The following is a 10,325-nucleotide window of genomic DNA, read 5'->3' as shown; positions in this document are numbered from 1 at the left end:
AATCTTGATACAACAGAGAACCCTATAATCCCTGGGTGGTCAGGAGCCCAGAACACATCTTATTTGGGAATCCCAGTAGCGCAAACTACCAGACACGGGAAGGGGACCCCTACCGAAGATGTTAAGGGAAGAGCATCAGAAAAGTGGTGAATGCCTTTGAAATGAGCAAAGGAGGTAAAAGGATGTCATCACAGGACACTTTTCCAGATTATCTCTACAGTTTCTCTGTCTTTGAGTGATTTTATAACCCTGTAAATTATACGTAACTGATAGCAATAAAAATAATTCATATTCATAGGCATGCGGATTAACCTTGTTCGGTTGAGAGGTCATTGATCCCCTCCAGGCCTCATGAAAAAAAGCACGTTTTGCATCTATTAAGCCAAACTATTTCAGCACTTTTGCGGACTTATACTTATGTCCACTCTTTGGTTTCTCCTTGAGCTGGTTGTAATATCTTACTGGCTTCTTAATTAGGAAATGAGTTGAATAAAATCTTTAACATGTTTATTTTATATGATGATCATGATTTTACTCTTGAAATAATTGATCATTACTATTACTTCTTACTCATTTAAAAGCACAGGTAAGACAAACGAAAGAACCTAGATGTCCATCAACAGATGAATGGATCAAGAAGATGTGGTATATATACACAATGGAATACTATGCAGCCATCAAAAGAATTGAAATCTTGCCATTTGCGACAACATGGATGGAACTAGAGCGAATCATGCTTAGCGAAATAAGTCAAGCAGAGAAAGACAACTATCATATGATCTCCCTGATATGAGGAAGTGGTGATGCAACATGGAGGCTTAAGTGGGTAGGAGAAGAATAAATGAAACAAGATGGGATTGGGAGGGAGACAAACCATAAGTGACTCTTAATCTCACAAAACAAACTGAGGGTTGCTGGGGGGAGGGGGTTTGGGAGAAGAGGGTGGGATTATGGACATTGGGGAGGGTATGTGCTTTGGTGAGTACTGTGAAGTGTGTAAACCTGGTGATTCACAGACCTGTACCCCTGGGGATAAAAATATATGTTTATAAAAAATAAAAAAATTAAAAAAAAAACATAGAGAGAGATACACTGTCAGAGACTCTTAACTATAGGAAACAATCTGAAGATTGCAGGATGAGGCAACAGGGTGATGGGCATTAAGGGGGGTACTTGATGGAATAAGCACTGGGTGTTATGTGCAACTGATGAATCACTAAATTCTACCCCTGAATCTAATAATACACTATATATTAACCAAATTGGATTTAAGTAAAAAATTTAAAATAAAAATACTTTGAGACACATGAAAATGGAAACACAATGTCCCAAAATTTTGAGGATGCAGCAAAAGCACTTCTAAGAGGGAATTTTATAGTGATACAGGCCTACCTTAGAAAATAAGAAACATTCTGGGAATGGTAATTATACATTTAAAAAAATACAATGGGTTATGGACATTGGGGAGAGTATGTGCTTTGGTGAGTGCTGTGAAGTGTGTAAACCTGGCGATTGACAGATCTGTATCCCTGCGGATAAAAATATATGTTTATAAAAAATAAAAAATTAAAAAAAAAAAAAAAGCACAGGTAAGGAGAAGAGTCCCTCCAAACTCAGGGCATTGTCCGGGTGCTGGTGGGGAACAAAGAGTGACCCAAAGGAGTGGAAATCTGGCAAGACTCCCTCTGGGTTGCAGTGGAGGTCCAGCTTCTATTTCCCCAAAGCAAGAGGAGTACCTCTTCAAGTAGACCTTAGGATGGGTCTTCAGATTTCTGGCCCATGGGAGATTCAATGGATGCTACATTGAGGAAGAAAAGGCAAATGAATACTTTAAAGGGCCGGGAAAATCTCCATCAGGATTCAGAAAAGTTCTCGTCTCTAAAAGCACATTAGAAAATCCATCTAATTTTTGACTGCCCGAGAACATACTGGTTGTGTGTCTCCTTATAAGCATAAAATATAATGACATAAAATATAATATTAACAATATACCAAAAGAAGTGGTCCATGTTAGTAGGACAGGGGTTTGTTTCTCACGATGGAGATTTTCTAAATGGATGATCCGTTTAGAAAATATGAGGATCCAGCTTTTCTCAGGATGGAGAGAAAGAGTCAGTGTGATTCATTAGAGGCAGTGGCAGTATGGAAGCCAGCCTGTAGGAAGCACAAAGAATTCCCAGAAGGAAGAGAAAGGTGGGTTGAGGAATGTGATTCTGGGCACGCAGAGCAACCCAATGTGATGTTCTTAGTATGTCAGGATTTTCTTTTTTTTCCTTTTCTTTAAAAAAAAAAAAAATTATTTGAGAGAGAGAGAGAATGAGAGAGAGTGAGCATGAGAGGGGGAAGGTCAGAGGGAGAAGTAGACTCCCTACTGAGCAGGGATCCTGATGCAGGACTCGATCCCAGGACCCTAGGATCACGACCTGAGCTGAAGGCAGTCACTCAACCAACTGCGCCACCCAGACACCCCATGTCAGGACTTTCTTGGTAATGAACTGTCACCTCACAATTACAGATATGGCAGGAGGTAATGGTGCAGAAAACAGAGGGGTCGTTGGGAGGACTATCTTGTCAGGGAAGGAGATGAGAGGAAAGACATGACTAACACTGGAGTCTCCAAACGGAAACCATGGAGGGAGTGGGCAAGGGAGTATTTGAAGGACGGTGTGTAGTGTTACACGTAAATATTACAAAATGAGAAGGAAGCTGAAGAGTGAACGACAATAGGAAAAGGAATCCAAAGAAGGAAGAAAAGAAAAGGTAAGTAGAATTAATGAAATGGTAAGCAAAAAAGCCACACTTGCGGCGCCTGGGTGGCTCAGTCAGTTAAGCGTCTGCTTTTGGCCCAGGTCATGATCCCAGGGTTCTGGGATTGAGTCCCATGTTCAGCTCTCTGTTCAGCGGGGAGTCTCCCTCTGCCTGCTGCTCCCCCTGCTTGCCCTCTCTCTCTGCCAAATAAATAAATAAAATTTTTTAAAAAAACTACACACTCAACTATGGACTCTGAAAAACAATCTGAGGGTTTTAAAGGGGCAGGGGTTGGGAGATTGGGGAGCCAGATTAAGGAGGGTACGGATTGCATGGAGCACTGGGTGTGGTGCAAAAACAATGAATACTGTTACGCTGAAAAGAAATGAAAAAAAATTTAAAAAATACTAGAACATAAAAGAAATAAACAAAAAACCCACACACTCGATCTTTTTAAAAAACCAATGAAAAAGGCAAACTTATAGCAAATCCTACCACAGAAAAAGCATCATATTAAATATGAGAAATTGACATCACTACAGAAAAGCAGGAAATTAGAAGATATATACAAGGGAATAGATTGTACAAGTCAAGCCAACATATTGAAAAAAAAAAATGCCTTTCTCAGAAATGAAAATTGTCAAATCCAAATCTATTCCCAATTAAAAATCCAGAAATAAATCTCAATCATGTGTAAGAGCTATAGGAGAAATACAAATCTTTACAGAAAGATACAAAATAGTAGTTATGGGTTGGAGAAACACAGCATGTTCCTAATGTCAAGGCTCACTACTATAAGGATTTTACTATCTGCCAAATTAATCTATAAATTCAGGACATTCCCAGTCAAATCCCAAGAGAATTTATGGGCCAAATAATTACAAAATTCATTTTGAAAAAGAAAACATAATAGTAATGGATGCTGAGACAACCAAAAGAACAGTGGGGATGAGGGAAGGCCCCCTCAGTTCCCCAGTCTGCCCCCAAATATAGTATCCAGCTGGAGTAATTCAGAGTGTGCCAGTAGATACAGAACACAAATTGGACAAGGTGATAAATACTGTTGGGACACTAGGCTATTTGGAAATAGATAAAATCAGGCCCTTATTTTATACCAGACATAGAAATAAAGAGCTAAGACTCAAGAGCAGAACCATAAAAGTATCAGAAAGAAAATATTTTTATTTTTTTAAAATAGTCTTGGGGATGTGAGAAAGACTTGCAAAATGAGATACAAAACCCAGAGCCCCAAAAGAAAAGATTTATAGATTTGACTATGTAGAAAATAACACGTCTTGATGACAAATGCCCCTAGAAAAAGTTGAGACAACTTGGCTGACAAGAAAAAAATGATCAGTAACCAGCAAATATAAAAAGTTCCTAAAAATCAATATAAAACCAACAAGCAAAAGAGAGATGAACTAGTTGTTTGTGTTAAAAAAAAGAGAAGAAAAAAATGTGAAGAATTACTCCAACATATTTAAGAAGTTGTCTCTGGGTGGTGGCATTGTAGAGGCATGATTTTTTAAATTATTTGGATGATCCACAATAAGCAGATAATAGTTTTATAATTAGGAAAAGACTGAAAATCAGCATATAAAATCTTGAATACTTCATATATTAGCATTTATGTGAAAAAAAACTATGAACAACAAAAATACCAGAAGATGAACCCATAGATAGGCATGATTGTATCTAGATGGCAGATAAATGGTGATTTTCTTTTTTCTTCTGTTTTTCTTTCTTTTCCAAGTATTCTGTGATGAGATTTGAACTTTTAAGCTTTAAAAATATAGATTTTTAAATAATTCATTGCATATAAATGATATACTATAAATGCGATAAACATGAATGCATTTTGTTTCAAAAGATTGTCCAAAAGTTATTTCTATCTTTTCAACTTCTTAAACTTAAGATGAAATCATAGGTGACCATGTGTGTATTCTATGGATGTGTTTTAAAGGAAAGCTGTAAGAAATTTTTTGACATATTGCACTATTTTATACCTGCTCCAAAGAAACCAACAATGCCTCGGGGTTGTTTTTTTATTTTTTAGTGGGGGCTGTCTTCTGGAGCCTGAAGGGTGAACACTGTTTTTGTTTTGTTTTGTTTTTTAACAACCATGGGTCAGGCACAGGCTTTAGTATAGAATTTCAACCTTCTGCCTTATAGAGGAAAAGGTCCTGTAAGATGTGGTCTCTGGGCTGACCAGATCATTAATTTTAGTTTAGCAAGTTCACGGCAAAAAAACAAACAAACAAAAAAACAAAAACAAGCCCCCCAAAACAAAAACCTAACCCAAACCAAAACCAAAGAACCCAGGAAAAACAAGTGGTGACTTGAATTTTAATTTTAGTATATTAACATGTCTTCAAGTTTTCTTTGGGGGAAATGGTGGTTTTTAAGGTACTAATGAAAAGGAATTCTGATCTGTATTTCTAATTAAATTTCTTCATTCTCATTTGCATTTTATTTATGAAAGTCCCCATCAAGCTATATCTGAATAAAATAAGAATCTCCCCGGGGACAGGAATACTCCTTATTTAAAAGTAAGAATTACTCCTTATTGAAAAATCTTCTTGCGTTAGAAAGCTTCACGGAAGAGGGAAACTTGGAATTAATGTGCCTACGTGTTGGCATTCTGTATCTCAAGGAACTCTTCCAGCCCAAAGCTACTTTGTGTAAATTTCCAGGGTAGAGTGCTTACAACAGAGGCACAGAAGCCCTTGAAACTTACCCATGGCATTAGCGGATGGTTCCTTGTATCATTTTGCTACCTTCATTCAATTTCTTTGTTGCTATCCAGGAAACTGGAATCTTTTCCTAAATCAAACTCTCCTATTAAGAACCTGCAGATCACGTTTCCAAAGCCACGGTAAAATCAGCCTTTGAGATCTGAAGTCTCTCTTTGTGGCAGCAACCAGGGGCCCAGAGAATTCTTTTCCTTTAACTAAAGAGAAGCCATTACCTAAGTTCCCCTCAGGCTCCTCTGCCATAAAATGGCAGGACTTCCATGAAAGTGCGTTCAGTGTTGTTGAAGCATTGCCTTTGGCTTTTTTAGTCACTGCCGCTGTGTGTTTGTTCAGCTGGAGAGGTCAAATGATTTGTTCTTCCAGAAGTTAATCATTTATGACAAATTTGCTCAGCGGATCTGTGCACGGAAATACGCGGCAGAAAGGCTGGAGAGGCACAGACGAGCACATTTGTCTTTTAAAAAACGCTCATATTCGTCAATGTACTTTCCCCTCATTTCAGACACTAGCCTCAGGCCACTAGTGTTTTGTTAGCACTTTCTTTCCATCATTTTCTATCCTGTTCTACTCTCCCCTTTTCTTCATGTCAATTAAAGGCATCGAACTTACCTTCACCTGCCAGGACGCATCAAGACTCAAGCTGGGCTTCTCCTGGTTGAGTGGAGGTGGATTTTCTGGGGAAGCCTAGCTTGGGGCCGGTCTTGCTGGTACTGCCCTAGCACTGTGTTCACACGGGCGTGTGCTGAAAACATAGGACGGCAGATCACTTAACCTCTCTCTACTGCACCTTCTCAGGTCCCTCTCCCCAGCTATGGTTGGGGTCGGAGCCATTTTGGCCATCTCTGGGAACTGCCTAAGGAAAACTTGGGTTGGAGGTGCATCTAATGTGGATTTCTGTGGAATATACTTATTTGGTTCACACTCATGTCTGTGTACAGTTCAGTTAGTGCTGGTGTCGCCAGGCTGCTACTCTCCTGGTGTGAGGACAGGAAGGGGATGGCCCAAGATGGGCATCCCATGTATGTGGGAGGCGGACAGAAACACTGTCCAGAAGGAATGGAGCCTGAAGGTAGTCTGTGAAAGCCGTCGATTTTTGCAGCTCACATGTGGAGGAAACTTGATAGAAATCTGCCCACATTTGACAACAATACTTTAAAAACAATTTCTGAAACATCATTAATAACATCCGTGGTTTTTTTTTAAGATTTTATTTATTTATTTGACAGACAGAGATCACAAGTAGGCAGAGAGGCAGGCAGAGAGTGAGAGGGGGAAGCAGGCTCCCCGCTGAGCAGAGAGCCTGATGTGGGGCTCGGTCCCAGGACCCTGGGATCATGACCTGAGCCGAAGGCAGAGGGTTTGACCCACTGAAACACCCAGGCACCCCAACAGCCGTGTTGTTAAAAGAGTTTTCTAAACTATCAATAAGAAAAATTGGTCAACCATGCCAGGGAAAAGGTCTTTGACCTTTTATTTGGTGTTATAGCATCTTCGTCATATGAGGAAATGATCAGAGACCACAGCCAAAAACACAGGGAAAAAAGCATTTTTGAGATGTGTCAGGACTTTAATTTTTATAGTTTTTTGAAAATGTGTTATTTATTTTTATATTACTTTCCCCTGGGTTTTATGGCACATGTGATATTTGTCAGCTTTCCAAAATTTGTATTTTGTCGTGATTTCTGATTTCCTTCGCAATGTACCCAATTTTACATCCTTTTTAAAGAAGAGGAATCCTGAGACTGTTAAAGGGGTTAGAGGCCTCAACACAAAGATCAGTCCTTGGTTTTAACTGTTGGAAACCATTGTGTTGCTTCTGGAAAAAATAATTTATTCATTAAAGTTTCTAAGTGAGGACGTTTCAACTCAGAAGTTAAAACCTTGAAGGCAAGATTCCTCCTGTTCATCTTTCTGGTCTACTGTGTTCCAAGGCACTTATAACCAATACGTATGAGCCTGGAGAAAAGTCAGTCCTTCAAAATTGGAAAGTGCTTTTCTGAATCTGCACTCAGATTTTTCCAGCTTCTGTAAAATAAGATTTCAGCTTCGAGGGCATCCATTTCCACATGTTAGACCAACACTTGGAAGTCTCTAAAAATATAAAGCAACATTCAGTAGGAAGGAAGCTATGTCATAAGAATAATTTGGCTGGTTCTTAAGAACAGTTAGTAACTGGGCACAGCCAAAGTCGGTGTGTTTGTCTTCTAACAGATCATAATACCAGGTGGCGTAGGAAAAGAAGGGAATGAGAGGCAGGCAGCATGTTTCAAAGGGGATTGCTGTGTGATGCAAAAGCCATGGATCCCAGAGGGAGGCATGTGCCGTCCCTGCTGTTCAGCGGGGCTAATCTGGTGCTTGGTACCAATGACTGGGGGAATAACAGACTGGTAGGACCTTCTCACAGGGAAAGAACCTTCTGGTGCCGCTTATGCATAGACTCCAAAAGATAAATGCCTTTGGGACATAAGGTAATTCAGATCTGATTATGTTATGTGGTTCCCAGACTTTAGCCCCAGCAGCACCTGGAGGCCTTGTTAAGACAGAGCTCGATAATAAGCCTTAGACAGTCTATGTGGACCTAACTCTTGGAGAGGAAGTGTTCCAGACCCAAGACCCATTCTTGTGTCGCTGAGTGGGGGTCAAGAGACTGTGTACATGAGACCTTTCCTCACACTCAGCTATGCTCTGAGTGGGCACTGTTGGCATGGAGAAGCTTCCAGGTGGGCTAACTAGAAGTAAGCATTTCATGTGGTTAGTTTGGGGTCCAAATTTGGCTTTCTCTGTTTGGACCTAAGTTAGAGGTGGAGGCAAAAATGAGAAATGCTTAATTAAGTCCTGGCCATTTGGTCTATTATTGCCATTGTTTGGCATGCTTCCCTGTTTAGTATAGACAGTGGTCTGACTTCCTGCTGTTCTAACTTTTCAATTTATAGACTGGCTGGTTTCTTGGGCTGGTTACTATAGATAATGGGTTGGTTTTCTGATTTGGTTGCTTCTGATTATAAATCAGAGTTCTATTTTTACATATTGTTTGGCCACTGTCCATTTGTATATTAAGTCTCTTGGATGTTCAATAAAAGCTTATTGCCTCAAATAGCAAGAGAATATAGACACATGCAGTAGCTGAAAACCAAGTCCCTATTCATCCATTCACTCTCGAATATTATTTAAACACCCGCTCTGTGCCATACATCATGACAGCACTCTGGATACAGTGGGGAACAGTGTAGGCTGAGTCCCTGTGCCTTTGGAGCTTATGGTCCATATAGAAATAAAGATCCTTGAGTAATTATAATGAAATATAATTAATGAATTCATTGAGGAAACGTGAGATCTCCTCTGAGAGGACAAGGGTCTTAGGGAAAGAGATTTACACTGAAATTTAAGGACGAGTAGACATTAGGTGAAAATTGGTGGTGGAAGGAGGTAAGGGTGGAAAAGTGAGGGGAACATTTTGTAGGCCGAGAGGTCATGGGTTCATCAGTTCTTGCTGTTTTAGTAAGAAACTCTCCCAAATCTCAGTAATTTACCCTAATAGAGTTATTTTTCCACAAACTAAGTGCAAATTTGGATGAGTTAGACCTTCTGCATGACTATCTTCCAAAGGTGATGCTGGGATCCAGGCTCTTCCATTTTGCAACTCTTCACTATCAGGTGCACAGATGGGAGACACGGTGACTAGGGGCATGGAAATCTCACACCTAGTTCGTAAGTCTTGGGATTGAAGATGACTCATCACATTTGCCTACATGTCATGACAAAAATCAATCATTTGACCCTCCTAGATGTCTCAGGTCTGGGAAATAGGAAGACATGGACACATAGTGAGCTCTAGCAGCTTCTACAACAGAACAACACACCCAGGGATCATAGGCAGGAGGTAGTGCTGTGTTTTTGAGAAGCTGTAGTTTGGGATATGGAGGGTCAAGGGTCAGGGGACAGCTGTTAGGACTAGACAGGGGGCCAGATAATTTGGGAACTTGGGAGCCACAATGGGGAATTTGGGCTTCACCCAAAGGACAATGAGAGCCATTGAATGGTTAAAAAAAAAAAAAAAAGGAGAGTGTTGAGAGCAGATTTATGGCTTTTAGAAGATTGCTTTCATTTTATCCTGGATACTGTGCTGGAACAGGGCAAGACTGGGAAGAAGGAACAATGCAAAATGTTGATAGTCTATAAAATACAATGCTAATGAATTCTTGATCTTTGGTTGACAGCAGATAATCAGAGTTCAATGTGAACATGGTATTAGGCAAATTTAAAATCATCTGCTTCATTTAACATTTCTTGAATGCTAGCTTAATCCTGGTTCTGATATGTCTCAAAAAACAAAACTGAATCTCACTTCAGAGGTTAGCTATATGAGCATGATAACTTTTTCATAGGGAAACAGTACACCGCAGTTCTGAGATGAGGGGGGTCCATTTTATTTTGAGTGGGAGGGAAATGGAGGTGGTAAACCCATGTTTAAATGATTGGACACAGAAAGTCCTCACAATGGGAGAAATCAACCTAAAAATTTGGAATTTTATTGATAATGAGAACTCAGAGGAGATTCTAGCTGCCCTCTCGCTCTGACAGTGTTGTGTCTGTTTTTGTGTCAATCACTCGCGTGCCTGCACAGTCTCTTGGTTGCCCCATGGGAAACACAGCAAGACTCAACCTCAGATCTTCTCTGCAGGCCTAGAAGGAAAGTGAAGTCATGAAAGTATCTTCCAAAGGATACCACTGGAAGCAAATGCATTCTTCTTCATAGTCCAGGGAAAATAGTAAGATCACCGGATGAGAGTTCAGGGAACTGGCCGTTTTTTATCTGTCCATTTC

General features: G+C 40.0%; 1 long non-coding RNA gene across 1 annotated transcript; it reads right to left on the bottom strand.

The window, feature by feature from the left end:
- Window positions 1-1,659: 1,659 nt before the first annotated feature.
- Window positions 1,660-6,145, bottom strand: LOC309846264. The gene is made up of 3 exons (XR_014301823.1): window positions 6,111-6,145; window positions 5,486-5,927; window positions 1,660-1,798 (listed from the first exon to the last, which is right to left on the bottom strand). It is a non-coding gene; the product is annotated as an uncharacterized lncRNA (long non-coding RNA).
- Window positions 6,146-10,325: the final 4,180 nt, after the last annotated feature.

This window comes from Mustela nivalis (assembly GCF_964662115.1).
Source record: "Mustela nivalis genome assembly, chromosome: 13".
Classification (NCBI taxonomy): Eukaryota; Metazoa; Chordata; class Mammalia; order Carnivora; family Mustelidae; genus Mustela; species Mustela nivalis.
The sequence above is the reverse complement of the archived record's forward strand: the minus strand, read 5'-3'. Positions and strand labels throughout refer to the sequence as shown.